General features: G+C 42.6%; 1 pseudogene; it reads right to left on the bottom strand.

Moving 5' to 3' along the window:
- Positions 1-17,180: 17,180 nt before the first annotated feature.
- LOC113934113 lies at positions 17,181-17,789 on the bottom strand (annotated as a pseudogene).
- Positions 17,790-18,240: the final 451 nt, after the last annotated feature.

Raw genomic sequence — 18,240 nt, 5'->3', positions numbered from 1 at the left:
GGCTTAAGAAGATTTCATTATGAAAGCGAGCTTATACAGACAGTGAATAAAGCATGTGTCAAAACTGCTTGCCCCGCAAGCTTGAGCAGTAAAAATCATCCTTTGCCGTTACTGGCAACTTGTCGGCTCTCTCCTGTTTCCTTGGAGGCGAGGAGATGTGCAGGTTGGAGTTGCAAGAGGGCCCTTCACTGTTAGGATGAGGCTTGGTGACTAGTTATAGGCAGCTAGCATCTGGTGGCCTCCCATAGAGACACCCTCAAATGCTTCTGGAGGATTTTGAAAGAGACGTAAAGAACTTCACTTCCTGGAGAAGGCCAGGAGTAGGTACAGATGTTTTTTACTTATTCCATGGGAAGTGAGAATATTGTAGCTTTGGGAAAAGCTTTCAGGTATACGCAGGAAGAAGGTAGGAAGGAAGAATGAGTCCAAATAATTTCCACCCACCTCTAGAGCCCTCAGCCCCCAGACTCTGAGAAAATATTCTGAAGTTTTCCACTACATCTACAGATTTCCCATGTATCCCAGATCACTCCCCGGGACACAAGGGAAGAACAGAGACCACAACAGCCACACCATCCTGCTCCCCACTTCCTACCCTGGAAGGGGGTGTCTCCTGACTGATTATTACTGAGAACGTCCCTTGCTTACTCAGGTATACAGTTCTCTCAACCACTGCATGGTGCTCATAATTTTTTCCTAATTTTGGCTCCTGTGGTGATTTCTTTCTTTCTTTCTTTCTTTTTTTTTTTTTTAATTTTATTTACTTACTTGGCAGAGAGAGAGACAGCGAGAGCAGGAACACAAGCAGGGAGAGTGGGAGAGGGAGAAACAGGCTTCCCGCTGAGCAGGGAGCCCGATGTGGGGCTCGATCCCAGGACCCTGGGACCATGACCCGAGCCGAAGGCAGACGCCCAACGACCGAGCCACCCAAGCGCCCCCTGATGTTTAGTTTTGATGTCCTCGGTGACCTTGAAGCCATATTGAGGACCCATGTCAATTCAGCAAGTACCGCTGACAGTGCAGAGATCCCTGCTGCTGGACCGAGGGAGCTAGCTCCCACAGCACTGAGCGGTGTCTCATCATGTTGACTGCCCAAGCTCTGGACTTAGACAACCAAGGCTCCTCAGTTTACTAGGTGGGTGACTTTGGATAAATCCTTATTCAATTTGGTAGACTCTCCTAGCTGCGTCCCACTTCTGACAGAATTTTCTTCAGAGCAATGCGCCCAGCAAAAACATGGCCTTCACCAGCCTCCTAGGCAGCTGAGTGTGGGCATCGGGCACACAGGATAGAAATGATGTTTGGAGCTTTGGGGCAAGGCTAACTGAAGGGAAAGATATGAGTGCCTTTGGTGTCTGCTTTATTTCCTTCCTGGAGCCTGGAAACACAAATGTGTGGCCGAAGCTTGAGCAGCCACCTTAGGAAGCCACCTAAGTGGATTTTTGGAACAGAAGTCACTCACGGAAGATTGCAAAGCAGAAAGAGGGAGGCAGAAAGAAAGAAGCCCATGAGATTTTCTGCACACTATCATTTCAGAGGTCATCTAGCTAGGAAACAAATAAACTTCCAATTTGTGTCAGTTACTGTCATTTTGATCTTTCCTATAACATGCAGCCAAAACTAATCCTGATAATTTATCTAGGAAAGCCTTCTTCGGGGAGCAAGATGGCAGAGGGGTAGGAGACCTGGATTTCGTCTGGTCTCAGGACTTCAGCTGAATAGGGATCAAACCATTCTGAACACCTACGAACTCAACAGGAGACCGAAGAAGAGAGTAGCAACAACTCTCTGAAAAGAAAAGCGACCACTTACTGGAAGGTAGGACGTGTGGAGAAGTGAATGCAAGGCGATATTCGGGAGGATAGACGGCGGGGGAGGGGGCCTCTGTCGGCCACTTCTAGCAAGTGACAGAGCCGCAGAGCACAATATTGGACCTCTTAGAAGTCGGCTCCATGGAGGAACGTCACTTCAGTGGCTAAGCAGGGGTGGAACCCTCGCGGGACAGTGTGGTCTCAGGACCCTCGGGGTCACAGAAAGACAGGGGGTGCCTGAGTGCGGCAGAGCTCCCAGGTATCGGAGCGGGGAAGCCGGCTTCAGAGATGGAGCTGAGGAGCTAGCTCTCAGCCCGGGGTTGCCATAAACTGTGATCCGTGGCCCAGTTGGGCCACTGCTTCTCCAGCAGGAACCCAACAAGCGGCAGATCCGGGGAGACTCCCCTCCCTACCCCGGGAGGAGCGGCGCGAGAGTGCACCACAGGGATCTGCTGGGTTTGGAGACTCCACATGGGGTAGGGTGCCAGAGATAGAAATGCTCGGTCACAAGCCGGGTGAGCACGTAGTGTGGCCAGAGACCGGGGAGACGGGAGTGACTGCTTTTCTCTGGGGGCGCACTGAGGAGCAGGACCCCGAGTTCTCAGCTCCTCCAGAGGGAGATTGGGAGGCCACCATTTTCACCCTGGTCCTCCAAAGCTGTACCGAGAGCTTGCAGGGAACAAAAGCTCCCGAGAGCAAACCCGTGCAGCTTGCTTAGCCCGGACCGACAAGGGCGGGGCAATTCTGCCTCCGGCAAAGACATTTGGGAACCACGGCAACAGGCCCCTCCCCCAGAAGATCAGCAGGAATAGCCAGCAGGCCAAGACCAAGTTTACCGATCAAGGAGAATGGGAGAACTCCAGCGTTAGGGGAATACTGCACATAGAATTCATGGCTTTTTTACCATGATTCATTAGTTTTTCAAAGTTAATTTTTTAACTGTTTTTTTTGTTAATTTTTCTTTTTCCCTTTTTCAACCAACATCTTATCAATCCCTTTTTTAAAAAAAACATTTTTTGTTTTTCATTTTTAGAGTCATATTTTATGCCTTCATAGTAGTTACACTTATTTTGTGCATATATATATAAGTTGTTCTCTCTTTAAAATTTTGAGATACAGTTTCTTCTAACAGATCAAAATATACCCTAAATCACTAGTGTATGGCGTTGTTCTATTCTCCTGCCTGATCACATTCTATCCCTTTTTTTTTTAAAATCTTCTTTCTTTGTCAAACAACTTCTTATCAATTCCTTTTATAAAATCTTTTATAATTTTCATCTTTACACTCATCTTCCATCCCTTCATTCTATCAACCCTTATTCTGTACATATATGTCTTTCTTCCTTTAAAATTTCAGGAGGCACTTTCTTCTAACAGACCAAAATACGCCCAAAATCTAGTGTGTGGCCTAATCTATGCACTAGCCTGATCATATTTGATCATATTCTGCTTTTTTTGTATTGTTCTGTTTCTGTTTTTATCTTTTTTTTTCTCTTTCTTTTTTCCTTCTTTCCCTTTCTTTTCGGCTGGTTTCAGGGCTTTTCTGATTTGTATAGAGTATATTTGCTGGGGACGTTGTTAACCTGTTAGCATTTTGTTCTCTCATTCATCTATTCCCCTCTGGACAAAATGACAAGAGGAAATAAAAACACCAAGTCTAGTGTGTGGCACTGATCTATGCACGAGCCTGATCATATTTGATCATATTCTGGTTTTTTTTTGTTTTAATTTTTGTTTTAATTTTTTATTGTTATGTTAATCACGACATATTACATCATTAGTTTTTGATGTAGTGTTCTATGATTCATTGTTTGTGCACAACACCCAGTGATCCACGCAGAATGTGCCCTCCCCAATACCCATCACCAGGCTAACTCATCCCCCCACTCCCCTCCCCTCTAGAACCCTCAGTTTGTTTTTCAGAGTCCATCGTCTCTCATGGTTTGTCTCCCCCTCCGACTTACTCCCCTTCATTCTTCCCCTCCTTCTATCCTCTTCTTTTTCTTTTTTCTTAACATATGTTGCATTATTTGTTTCAGAAGTACAGATCTGAGATTCAACAGTCTTGCACAATTCACACCGCTCCCCATAGCACATACCCTACCCAATGTCTAACACCCAGCCACCCCATCCCTCCCAGCCCCCCAACCACTCCAGCAACCCTCAGTTTTGTTTCCTGAGATTAAGAATTCTTCATATCAGTGAGGTCATATGACACATGTCATTCTCTGATTGACTTATTTCACTCAGCATAACACCCTCCAGTTCCATCCACGACGTTGCAAATGGCAAGATCTCATTCTTTTGATGGCTGCATAATATTCCATTGTGTATATATACCACTGCTTCTTTATCCACTCATCTGTCAATGGACATCTTGGCTCTTTCCACAGTTTGGCTATTGTGGACATTGCTGCTATAAACATTGGGGTGCACGTACCCCTTCGGATCCCTACATTTGTATCTTTGTGGTATAAATACCCAGGAGTGCAATTGCTGGATCGTATGGTAGCTCTATTTTCACCTGTTTGAGGAACCTCCATACTGTTTTCCAGAGTGGTTGCACCAGCTTGCATTCCGACCAAGAGTGCAGGAGGGTTCCCCTTTCTCCGCATCTCCGCCAACATCTGTCGTTTCCTGACTTGTTAATTTTAGCCATTCAGACTGGTGTGAGGGGGTATCTCATTGAGGTTTTGATTTGGATTTCCCTGATGCCGAGCGATGTTGAGCACTTTTTCATGTGTCTGTTGGCCATTTGGATGTCTTCTTTGGAAAAATGTCTGTTCATGTCTTTTGCCCATTTCTTGATTGGATTATTTGTTCCTTGGGTGTTGAGTTCGATAAGTTCTTTATAGATTTTGGATACTAGCCCTTTATCTGATATGTCATTTGCAACTATTTTCTCCCATTCTGTCGGTTGTCTTTTGGTTTTGTGGACTGTTTCTTTTGCTGTGCAAAAGCTTTTTATCTTGATGAAATCCCAATAGTTCATTTTTGCCCTTGCTTCCCTTGCCTTTGGCGATGTTTCTAGGAACAAGTTGCTGCGGCTGAGGTCGAAGAGGTTGCTACCTGTGTTCTCCTTTAGGATTCTGATGGACTCCTGTCTCACGTTTAGGTCTTTCAACCATTTGGAGTCTATTTTTGTGTGTGGTGTAAGGAAATGGTCCAGGTTCATTCTTCTGCATGTGGCTGTCCAATTTTCCCAACACCATTTGTTGAAGAGACTGTCTTTTTTTTTTCCATTGGACATTCTTTCCTGCTTTGTCAAAGATAAGTTGACCATAGAGTTGAGGGTCCATTTCTGGGCTCCATTCTGTTCCATGGATCTATGTGTCTGTTTTTGTGCCAGTACCATACTGTCTTGATGATGACAGCTTTGTAATAGAGCTGGAAGTCCGGAATTGTGATGCCGTCAGCTTTGCTTTTCTTTTTCAATATTCCTCTGGCTATTCGGGCTCTCTTCTGGTTCCATACAAATTTGAGGATTATTTGTTCCATTTCTTTGAAAAAAGTGGATGGTATTTTAATGGGGATTGCACTGAATGTGTAGATTGTTCTAGGTAGCATTGACATCTTCACAATGTTTGTTCTTCCAATCCATGAGCATGAAACGTTTTTCCATTTTTGTGTCTTCCTCAATTTCTTTCATGAGTATTTTATAGTTTTCTGAGTCCAGATCCTTTGCCTCTTTGGTTAAATTTATTCCTAGGTATCTTATGGTTTTGGGTGCAATTGTAAATGGGATCAACTCCTTGATTTGTCTCCCTTCTGTCTTGTTGTTGGTGTATAGGAGTGCCACTGATTTCTGTGCATTGATTTTATATCCTGCTACTTGACTGAATTCCTGTATGAGTTATAGCAGTTTTGGGTGGAGTCTTTGGGGTTTTCCACATACAGTATTATATCATCTGCAAAGAGTGAGATTTTTGACTTCCTCTTTGCCGATTTGGATGCCTTTGATTTATTTTTGTTGTCTGATAGTTGTGGCTAGGACTTCTAATACTATGTGGAAGAGCAGTGGTGATAGTGGACATCCCTGCCGCGTTCCTGACCTTAGGGGAAAAGCTCTCAGCTTTTCCCCATTGAGAACGATATTCGCTGTAGGATTTTCATACGTGGCTTTTATGATACTGAGGTATGTACCCTCTATCCCTATACTCTGAAGAGTTTTGATCAAGAAAGGATGTTGTACTTTGTCAAATGTTTTTTCTGCATCTATTGAGAGGATCATATGATTCTTGTTCTTTCTTTTGTTAATGTATTGTATCACGTTGATTGATTTGTGGATGTTGAACCAACCTTGCAGCCCAGGGATAAATCCCACTGGGTCACGGTGAATAATTCTTTTAATGTACTGTTGGATCCTATTGGCTAGTATTTTGGTGAGAATTTTTGCATCCATGTTCATCAAGGATATTGGCCTGTAATTCTCCTTTTTGATGGGGTCTTTCTCTGCTTTTGGGATCAAGGTAATGCTGGCCTCATAAAATGAGTTTGGAAGTTTTCCTTCCGTTTCTATTTTTTGGAACAGTTTCAGGAGAATAGGTATTAATTCTTCTTTAAATGTCTGATAGAATTCCCTTGGGAAGCCATCTGGCCCTGGGCTTTTGTTTGTTGGGAGATTTTTGATGACTGCTTCAATTTCCTTAGTGGCCATAGGTCTGTTCAGGTTTTCTATTTCTTCCTGGTTCAATTTTGGTAGTTGATACATCTCTAGGAATGCACCCATTTCTTCCAGGTTATCTAATTTGCTGGCATAGAGTTGCTCATAATATGTTCTTATAATTGTTTGTATTTCTTTGGTGTTGGTTGTGATCTCTCCTCTTTCATTCATGATTTTGTTGATTTGGGTCATTTCTCTTTTCTTTTTGATAAGTCTGGCCAGGGGTTTATCAATCTTGTTAATTCTTTCAAAGAACCAGCTCCTAGTTTCGTTGGTCTGTTCTACTGTTCTTTTGGTTTCTATTTCATTGATTTCTGCTCTGATCTTTATTATTTCTCTTCTCCTGCTGGGTTTAGGCTTTATTTGCTGTTCTTTCTCCAGCATCTTTAGGTGGAGGGTTAGGATGTGTATTTGAGACCTTTCTTGTTTTTTGAGAAAGGCTTGTATTGCTATATACTTTCCTCTCAGGACTGCGTTTGCTGTATCCCAAATATTTTGAACAGTTGTGTTTTCATTGGTTTCCATGAATTTTTTTACTTCTTTTATAGTTTCCTGTTTGACCCATTCATTCTTTAGTAGGATGCTTTTTAGCCTCCATGTATTTGAGTTCTTTCCGACTTTCCTCTTGTGATTGAGTTCCCGTTTCAAAGCATTGTGGTCTGAAAATATGCAGGGAATGATCCCAATCTTTTGGTACCGGTTCAGACCTGATTTGTGACCTAGGATGTGATCAAATCTGGAGAATGTTCCATGGGCACTAGAGAAGAATGTGTATTCCGTTGGTTTTGGATGGAATGTTGTGAATATGTCTGTGAATTCCATTTGGTCCAGTGTGTCATTTAAAGTCTTTATTTCCTTGTTGATCTTTTGCTTAGATGATCTGTCCATTTCAGTCAGGGGGTTTTTAAAGTCCCCCACTCTTATTGTAGTGTTGTCAATGTGTTTCTTCGCCTTTGTTATTAATTGTCTTATATAATTGGCTGCTCCCATGTCAGGGGCATAGATATTTACAATTGTTAGATCTTCTTGTTGGATAGACCCTTTAAGTAGGATATAGTGTCCTTCTTCATCTCTTAATACAGTCTTTGTTTTAAAATCTAATTTGTCTGATATAAGGATTGCCACCCCAGCTTTCTTTTGGTGTCCATTAGCATGGTAAATGGTTTTCCACCCCCTCACTTTCAATCTGGGGATGTCTTTGGGTCTAAGATGAGTCTCTTGCAGACAGCATACCGATGGGTCTTGTTTTTTAATCCAATCTGCCAGCCTGTGTCTTTTGATTGGGGCATTTAGCCCATTTACATTCAGGGTAACTATTGAAAGGTATGCCATTGTATTGCCTGTAAGGTGACTGTTGCTGTCTATTGTCTGTGTTCCTTTCTGATCTATGCTACTTTTAGGCTCTCTCTTTGCTTAGAGGACCCCTTTCAATATTTCTTGGAGGGCTGGTTTCGTGTTTACAAATTCCTTCAGTTTTTGTTTGTCCTGGAAGCTTTTTATCTCTCCTTCTATTTTCAATGATAGCCTAGCTGGATATAGTATTCTTGGCTGCATATTTTTCTCATTTAGTGCTCTGAAGATATCTTGCCAGTTCTTTCTGGCCTGCCAGGTCTCTGTGGATAGGTCTGTTGCCAATCTAATGTTTCTACCATTTTAGCTTACATGTCTCTTCTCCTGAGCTGCTTTCAGGATTTTCTCTTTGTCTCTGAGACTGGTAAGTTTTACTATTAGATATTGGGGTGTTGACCTATTTTTATTGATTTTGAGACGGGTTCTCTGTGCCTCCTGGATTTCGATGCCTGTTTCCTTCCCCACATTAGGGAAGTTCTCTGCTATAATTTGCTGCAATATACCTTCTGCCCCTCTCTCTCTTTCTTCTTCTTCTGGGATCCCAATTATTCTCATGTTGTTTCGTCTTATCATATCACTTATCTCTCGAATTCTGCCCTCATGATCCTGTAGTTGTTTCTCTCTCTTTTTCTCAGCCTCTTTATTTTCCATCATTTGGTCTTCTATATTGCTGATTCTCTCTTCTGCCTCATTTATCCTAGCAGTTAGTGCCCCCATTTTTGATTGCACCTCATTAATAGCCTTTTGATTTCGACTTGATTAGATTTTAGTTCTTTTATTTCTGCAGAAAGGGTTTCTCTAATAACTTCCACGCTTTTTTCAAGCCCAGCTAGTATCTTTAAAGTCGGGATTCTGAACTCTAGGTCCGACATCGTACTAATGTCCGTATTGAGTAGGTCCCTAGCAGACGGTACTACCTCTTGTTCTTTTTGCTGAGTTGATTTTTTTTGTTTTGTCATTTTGTCCAGAGGAGAATAGATGAATGAGAGAACAAAATGCTAACAGGTTAACAATGTCCCCAGCAAATATACTCTATACAAATCAGAAAAGACCTGAAACCAGCTGAAAAGAAAGGAAAAGAAAGAAAAAAGAAAGAGAAAGAAAAAGATAAAAACAAAAAAAAATGAACAAAACAAAACAAAAAAAACCCAGAATATGATCAAATATGATCAGGCTCGTGCATAGATCAGTGCCACACACTAGATTTGGTGTTTTTATTTCCTCTTGTCATTTTGTCCAGAGGGGAATAGATGAATGAGAGAACAAAATGCTAACAGGTTAACAACGTCCCCAGCAAATATACTCTATACAAATCAGAAAAGCCCTGAAACCAGCCGAAAAGAAAGGGAAAGAAGGAAAAAAGAAAGAGAAAAAAAAAAGATAAAAACAGAAACAGAACAATACAAAAAAAGCAGAATATGATCAAATATGATCAGGCTAGTGCATAGATTAGGCCACACACTAGATTTTGGGCGTATTTTGGTCTGTTAGAAGAAAGTGCCTCCTGAAATTTTAAAGGAAGAAAGACATATATGTACAGAATAAGGGTTGATAGAATGAAGGGATGGAAGATGAGTGTAAAGATGAAAATTATAAAAATTCTATAAAAGGAATTGATAAGATAAGAAGTTGTTTTAAAAAAAGAAAGAAGAAGATTAAAAAAAAAGAAAAAAAAAGGGAGAGAATGTGATCAGGCAGTTGACTTGAACAAGGCCATACATTAGTGATTTAGGGTATATTTTGATCTGTTAGAAGAAACTGTATCTCAAAATGTTAAAGAGAGAACAACTTATATATGTATGCACAAAATAAGTGTAACTACTATGAAGGGATAAAATATGACTCTAAAAATGAAAAATAAAAAATGTTTTTTTTTTAAAAAAGGGATTGATAAGATGTTGGTTGAAAAAGGGAAAAAGAAAAATTAACAAAAAAACAGTTAAAAATTAACTTTGAAAAACTAATGAATCATGGTAAAAAAACCCATGAATTCTATGTGCAGTATTCCCCTAGCGCTGGAGTTCTCCCGTTCTCCTTGATCGCTAAACTTGGTCTTGGCTTGCTGGCTGTTCGTGCTGATCTTCTGGGGGAGGGGCCTGTTTCCGTGGTTCCCAAATGTCTTTGCCGGAGGCGGAATTGCCCTGCCCTTGTCGTCCGGGCTAAGCAAGCTGCACGGGTTTGCTCTCAGGAGCTTTTGTTCCCTGCAAGCTCTCGGTACAGCTTTGGAGGACCAGGGTGAAAATGGTGGCCTCCCAATCTCCACCCAGAGGAGCTGAGAATTTGGGGCCCCGCTCCTCAGTGCGCCCCCAGAGAAAAGCAGTCACTCCCATCTCCCTGGTCTCCGGCCGCACTCCGTGCTCACCTGGCCTGTGACCGAGCGTTTCTATCTCTGGCACCCGACCCTGTGTGGAGTCTCCAAACCCAGCAGATCCCTGCGGTGCGCTCCCGCGCCGCTCCTCCCAGGGGTGGAAGGGGAGTCTCCCCGGATCTGCCACTTGTTGGGTCCCTGCTGGAGGAGCAGTGGCCCGACTGGCCCGCGGTTCACGTTTTATGGCAACCCCGAGCTGAGAGCCCACGCCTCGGCTCCGTCTCTGCAGCCTGCTTCCCACTCCGATACCTGGGAGCTCTGCCGCACTCAGGCACCCCCGGTCTTTCTGTGATCCCGAGGGTCCTGAGACCACACTGTCCCGGGAGGATTCCACCCCCTGCTTAGCCACTGGAGCGACATCCCTCAGTGGAGCCGACTTCTAAAAGGTCCGATGTTGTGCTCCGCGTCTCTATCACTTGCCAGAAGCGGCCGCAGAAGCCCCCTCTCCGCCGTCTATCCTCCCGAATATCACCTCGGATTCACTTCTCCGCACGTCCTACCTTCCGGAAAGTGGTCACTTCTCTGTTCAGAGAATTGTTGCTACTCTCCTCTTCGATCTCCTGTTGAGTTCGTAGGTGTTCAGAATGGTTTGATCCCTATTCAGCTGAATTCCTGAGACCAGATGAAATCCAGGTCTCCCACTCCTCCGCCATCTTGCTCCGCCCCCAAGACTTCATTTTTTTAAAGCAGGCTCCACACCCAGCATGGAGCCCATCATAGGGCTTGAACTCATGACCCTGGGATCAAACTGGAACTGAGATCAAGAGTTGGACACTTGGCTGACTGAACCACCCAGGTGCCCAGAGACTTCATTTAAAATATATATATATATATAAAATAATGTGATGATAGAAAAAGTTGACTTGGCCTGCAAAGGTCTTCAGCTGTCAGGGAGACCTAAGTGTGTGAAGCGAAATGCAGGCTTTCTTGTTCACACTTCAGACACAGTCACAGGACGTGTGTGTGTGTGTCCACGATCGCTTTGTCTTTCTTCTATCTGCATGTTCCACCATCCGAAAGCTTGGAAAGATCAATGTTAGAACACCAAGTTATCCAGAAAAGGCTATACATTGTGTTTTCTAAACTGGGAGAGGCAGACCCTTTTCCCAAGAACAAAAATGTTCCCTCTTTCATTGCACGTACTCTTACCCAAAACTTTGACCCACGACATGCTTTAACCCCATAGCAACTGTTAACCTACATTTTTTTGTTCTTTGCTGAGCAGATGTAGAACTTGACTACATTTCCTGGCCTCCCTTGCAGCTCCTAAGGAATATGGGTGAGGAGAGTGAGGCACACCAACTACCTCCAAGCTGAGCTCATAAAAGTCTTGGTGTGTGAGCCCTGTTCTCTGTCTTCCCTCACATGCTGGCCAGATGCATGGCTGCAGTATAGGACTCAAAGCCTGGTGGCAGAGACACTGGAGGGAAAGGAACCTGGTTCCTGCTTGGAACAGAGCCCCTTCTCTCCCCACCCCATCCCTTCCCAACCTGCACAGGACCGGGAAGTGTGGGAGCAATGGACCTTAGTGGTCAAGATTTAGTATAATTTGGGATGATGCTTAGCCTACTTTGACTAACAAAATCTCCAAACAGAGTGTCATGTGGGTTCCTACTAGGACTAGATCGCAAACAATATTCACTGATGGATAGTCTCCCTGAGTGACCGTGAATAGTAAGAGTCAACTGACAGAGGAAGATACTTTCTCTTACTTCACCATGGAAATTTCCTTCAATTTCAGTGAGGGATGTTGCAATACTTTTTAAGGCTCTCATTGTACAACCACAGTTCCAAACAAGGCTCTCAGATATGTCCAACTTCAATGGCTCCTCTGGAGATGGTGATACGTGATTCCAGTGGAAATTCACAAGTGAAACCAGTCGTGGTGCCTTATAAGAGTCGGGTGAGTGGTGCACGGAGCTATTTCAGGTCTGGTCCAATGCAAACACTAATTAATGTTACTGTAACATATCTTTGAGTTGCATAAGGGTTAATATTTGTTCTTGTGGGTTTAGTTTACTAGCAAGAATGATTGAATAATAGGGAGGATTAAACTCAACACCACTAAGGCATTGCCTTTCGTCAGAAGGAGCTTTTAGCCGTGAAAGGTGGATTGCGTTCACACTACTCTGCAAGAAATGGGAGTGACCACGTCATCACCTCTCTGGATGCACAAGTCTTTTGTGCTACTCTGCCCAGTTGGGATGCTCCTACTTGTTTTTTAATCCCTGGTCCCTTTACTTCTTGGAGTCGGCCCTGGGGCATTCTCGGCAGAGGGCCCGTGACACTGGAAATTCCTCCTTTTGGCTGATCAAAGCTGATGTAGCCTGACCCCACCCCAGGAAGTGGGGGCAGCCACATCTGTTCATTCTGGCTTCCTGCCAATAGGGGATTTACTCTCGGGTGAGTGGGGGAGAGGGACTTTTATGTCAGGAGGGGATTTATTGTGGGCTGACGGGGTGTGGCGAGTGTGAAGGGTGAGAACCACTCCAGCTCCTTGGCTGGATTGTCGGACTTTTTATGCAGCAGGGTTTAATCTTTGTATGTGGGTTCTGAGACTTTTGTAAAGGGCAAGTGCTGAATCGGTGAACTTTAATGATACGCTGAGAAACTTTTGCGGGGAGTATAGATTTGCAAAAAGCAAGAAGATGAAAGTGAAGGTTAGCTGACTACACACAGTAAGATACTGTTCAGAATCAAACAACGATTGAAGATACAATTCTGGCAGTCCTCATGGTTAGCTAGCATAACCCCACAGGAAGAAAGGAGATAGAAGCCAGGCCACTCGGTATTCTGAAATCTGGCCTTCGTTAAGGGGGGGTGGGGGGCATTAGACCACTTCACATATCAAAGTCTTCATAGCAACAATTGCAATGATACTAAAATTACACATCAAATTCGGTAAAACGTTCCTTATTTTGTGAAAGTATTACATGCTAAGAAAGGAGGAGTAGGGCATTGTATGGTACCGGACCAGGAACACTCAATGCCTAGAGTAGGAAGGTTGTCTGAGACCAGAATATGGTCCTGAGCACAGCACCGTTTCGGTGATTCAATAGATGAACAGGAAAGAAATGTCAAGGGGTTTAATTGTGTTTAACTTTAGAAGTTGAGAGAGATCCAGCATTTGGCCCTTTAGAAAGTCCTTAACCCTCCTTGCCTTCATATTATTTTTTCAAGACTGCCAAGGCCCAAGATTTTCCCTAGATGAACTACCTGCCACCTCACAGATCTTACCTAGCAAGTACTTACAGTTTCTATACCCACTGCCGGGCCATATGATGAGGTCTACACAGAAGAAATATGAGTTATGCTCCCTGTTCTCCATATAGCAGGGATTCTTCTTTGAAGCCTCCATATAAGGATTCAGGCAGGGCCACAGCCCATTTGTAAATGAGAAAAAGATACTCTTTCACCAGACATAGTCCTGGTTGCGTAGTTTGTGAGTGAAGTGTGGGCTACATTTCAACCCTCACCGGTCCTTTACATTTTTGACCCAAACATCTTCGTGTGCTTTGGATTCCATCATATCTTATGGATATGGAGCATGATATCTTAATGGAGTTGGGGGATACATCTGTCAGAAATCTCAGTTTCATAAGGACCCATGAAAACCTTTCTAGTAAACAAATCATCCTCAGAGAAGAGAAATTAGAAGCAGACAATTTTAATCCAAGGGCAACGCATCACAGAAGAATAGTCTGAGAGGCTCCAAAGGCAGCCTGGTGTCTGTCATAGAGCTAGGCAACAGCAAGGAGTGTGTGGTGACTGTAGGTGGCCTCAGCCAGCTGGATCCAGGAGCCCAAGAAGCTTCAGTACAGATCAGCTGCAGAAATCAGAGGCTTTGAGATGGACTCAGAGTGGCTAAGTGACAATTTCTCCAGCATGAGCTCAGTGAGGAAATGTGGGAAATGTCAGCTCTACACATCAGCATATATGCACTCTTTGGAGAATTCCAGAAGTACCCCGGAGCGAGGAAGCTGTTTAAAAAAGGACCAGAGTCCTAAAACTGTGAGTTGAGGAAGAGTCATAGGAAGATTATTTGTTGCTGTGATTGCAATACTATTTTTATCCCAACGCAGGGGTGGACTGGGCAACGAGAAAGCACGTATACATATGAAAATGTGAAGTAATGGTACATTCCACTCCAGTGTAACTTTTCCTCACCACACATTATGGAGCACGAGATGGGAGATGATTGTAAAATCTTAAGACAACACCATTTGTGTATGTTCTACTTGAGTCGGCTTCACTTCTTAGGAAAGATAGAATATACAGGGCAGTGAGCAACTTCTACAATTAATAATTGGGGTTTCCGGGGTAACACTCTTAAATTTCTATTTCAGCAAAGAGATGAGGGGAGGATAGGGTAGGCAGGGGAGAGTGGTTGAGAGGGGACAGGAGGTGACTGTGTGTGGAGTATGAGTAGAAGGTGTGTGAAGGGAAATACACCCTAATTCAGGAACCAGAACTCCTGTGTTCTCTCCTTGTTCTGCTCCAGCCAGCAAAGTGGGAGTGGGGAAAATCATTTCCCTTCTCTGAGCTTTGATTTTTCTCATCTGTAAAATGCATTGAACTGATTAGCTTTCAGAGTCCTTCCCTGAGTGTGATGCTCACGTTTGTCTCTGAAAACAATATTGTTGGAAATGAGGTTCTTACTTCCCTTCCCAGACATCAGGTGATGTCTGCATTCCAGCACCCCCGCAAAAGTTCTAGCTCCCCCAGTGAGGGGGCAATGCCTCTGATTGTTGCTACATTTGGTGGACTTGGAGTTGGGCCAACGAACAGGCACTCCTCAAACAGCGGCCTGTGGCCTCTGATTTCTCCACGTTCTCAAAATCTCTGCAACAGCAATTAGAATGACATTTTATTTATTATTTTTTAAAGATTTTATTTATTTATTTGAGAGGGAGAGAGTGAGAGAGAGAGAGAGAGAGCACGGGCAGGGAGGAGGGGCAGAGAGAGAGGGAGAAGTAGGCTTTCCGCCCAGCAGGGAGCCTGACGTGGGGCTCGATGCCAGGACCCCAGGATCATGACCTGAGCTGAAGGCAGATGCTTAATGACTGAGCCACTCAGGCACCCTTCGAATGATATTTTAAATAAACAGTTTTATGAGAAAGACAGGAGGTTGGGGAGGGACAAAGAGAGGAGAGGAAGCTAAACTATAAGGGAAGGAACCCAAATAAGAATGGACTCCTTTCCACACTTCCTTCCATCACATATATGAGAATTTTACCTTTTTAGGATATATCAATCCACATTTAGATCAAACTATAATTTCAACATTAAAAAATTAATTTTAGGGGCACCTGGGTGGCTCAGTCGGTTAAGCGTCCTACTCTCGGTTTCGGCTCAGGTCATGATCTCAGGGTCATGAGATGGAGTTCTGTGTCAGGCTCCGAGCTCAGTGTGGAGTCTACTTGAGATTCTCTCCCTCTGTCTCTGCCCCTCTGTGGCTCACACACACACACTCTCTCTCTCTCAAATAAATAAATAAATAAAATCTTAAAAAAATTAATTTTAGATTGATTCTAATCTCTCATATTTTGGCTGCAGTTTGTAATACATCAGGTTCAGCCTGACCTAAGGAATTTTAGGCCCTTTTCCAGAATCATCTCCTGAAAGCAAAGTCCTGGTCATTTGTCTCCCCTGCTAAAGAATCTTCATGGGCTCCTTGACCCCAGTATACTTTTCTCGTTTTGAATCAAGCTAATTTTTTTTTTGTCTGTTTCCAATGCTTTTCCACAGTAGCTAATATAGTTGAAAATATATGGTTTTCATATCATTAAAAATAGTCTTACACATCCGAATTCACCAAAATACTAAAACTATTATTCTAGATCTAATTTATTACTAGATTTCACTTTAATTCCTTATTGAAGCTATGTTGAATTGAGTCCACATACTTCTCAAACTAGATGCCTGTCGAGTAAGTACCTGAAATCTCCCACAACTACTCTCATGCCCTCTGTTTGAACGAATGAGGTAACCTGTATTGTTCCCATTTGAACATTGTTGCAGAAGAAATAGAGAAAGATTATGTGGTTTGAGGATCGATTGACCAACATCTATATTGATGATAAGAGGAAAAATGTGATTAAGTGAAGGCAAAAGGATTTCTGTCTTACAACACTGAAAATATTAATGACGGGGAAGAAATAAAATACTGTGTCCAGCTGATAATTATTGTGGAATTCACTTTCTCAGACATCTTTGGTATCATGATAATAAAAAAATACATATAAAATTATGAGGAATGATTTAGAGGTGATTTGGCTCTCCGTAAGGTTAGAGGTTAGAAATTTAATCAGGTCACTTATTATCATATATCAATATAAGCCATATAGGCCAGGAACAAATGGATGCTGCTGCTGATTTTCTGTGTTTACGGAAAATAAAAGAAAGGGAAAGAAAAGATGAAACAAAAAAGTGTTAAGTGCCAGTCTTGTGCTTGGCTATGACCTCGCTTAATCCTCATACCAACTTCCCTGAAGGAGTTTCCAGTATCCTCATTTTACAGATGGGGAACCACAGGAGGTAGAAAGAAACTGGCCCAGAATCCCATAGCCAGGATTGTAGCTGAGCTCAGTCTGCCCTCAGAGACTTTGTTCTTTCCACCTTGATCTCTTGTGATTGGTTTTGTTCGCTTTTTTTTTTTGGTCATTCAGGTCATTCTTTCTTGTTCTAGAGAAATTACACAGGATTTGATCACTGCTATCTGTGCAGTTCCATATAATATGTTAGTTACCATTTGAAATCATTTTAGCACTGAATATTGAACAACTCACCAGTTTCAAGATGGCATCTCCATTCTGCATGTATACATATTACTTAAAATAAAAAATAGTTCGTTTTCATTTTGACCAGAGCAACGCTCAGTTTCTTCCCACTGATTTCTGACCACCCAAATCTTCTTGCTCAGCTCTTTTTTTTTTTCAGTTTATAATGTTTTGCTATGATTTAGATTTTCTCAAAGAAGAACAAAATTTTATACATAGTGTAGAAATTTAGAAAGACTCACAAGGCTATTTTTCACTTTGTTCAAATTTTGTTCCCAGGAATTAAATATGTCATACAGTTGTTGCCATTGCTGTTTTCCAAATGTCCGGTGGGTACTATGACTGACAGCAAGACCATTTTAGTACTTACTGCATCAGTAACAAACACTTCAACATCATCGGCTCCACTCTGAAGTTCTTGCTGCAGTGTGTCAAAAGAAATTTCTTTATTTTCCACTGCCATTCCCATAAAAGTACGCAGTCTCATTTGTGCCATATTCTGTTCATGTAATAGACCAACTGGATCAATGAAGTCTTTGTTATTCTGATAAAACTTGACATGATGCCAATTTAGCACCCACAAAAATGGTTAAAAGATCATGAATAAGTTCACCTTCCTAAAATTTGACTGGTTTTAAAGTGAGAAGATGGTCAAAAAGAAGTGCATTTAGATCTTTCAGTGCTCATACAATACAGCTGTGGGCATCAGCTTGAGCCTGGGAAGTGTTGTCCTCCATGTGACTCCCTAGCAATTCCACACTTGAGAGTGACAGCCGAATACTTACTGAAATACTTTTTCTGGAGAGCCAATGAACCATCCTCCTCTGGCCATAAATGTACTGTCATCCATTGTTCAAGTTGGATTATTACCAAGTATGTTTTTGGAAACACATTCTCTAGATGTCACAGAGCCTTTCATAATTTAATTTATCAATGTTAAGGAATTGTAAAATTGTCACAGCAGCATTAATGTTGAATCAGTTAAACACAAAACAGGCTATGGTGTCTCATGCTTTGGAAGATGAGAAGTGGTTATAAGCAAATCCACAGGGACAGAGCATTAAACTTCCAAAGGATGAGTAATCACTGTTAAAAACAGTATACACCTGTGTGAGATGTCATATGAAAATATAGGACAATGGCCTTCTTAGTAGCTGTGAAAATTTAAAACAAGACACCAACCAGACAGCTCTCCTATTTCCCAGATGCCTTTCAGGACTGGTATCTCTCTATAGCCTCAAAACCAAAACTCGGAGACAAAACAAATTA

This window comes from Zalophus californianus, chromosome 13 (genome assembly GCF_009762305.2).
Source record: "Zalophus californianus isolate mZalCal1 chromosome 13, mZalCal1.pri.v2, whole genome shotgun sequence".
NCBI lineage: Eukaryota > Metazoa > Chordata > Mammalia > Carnivora > Otariidae > Zalophus > Zalophus californianus.
The sequence above is the reverse complement of the archived record's forward strand: the minus strand, read 5'-3'. Positions and strand labels throughout refer to the sequence as shown.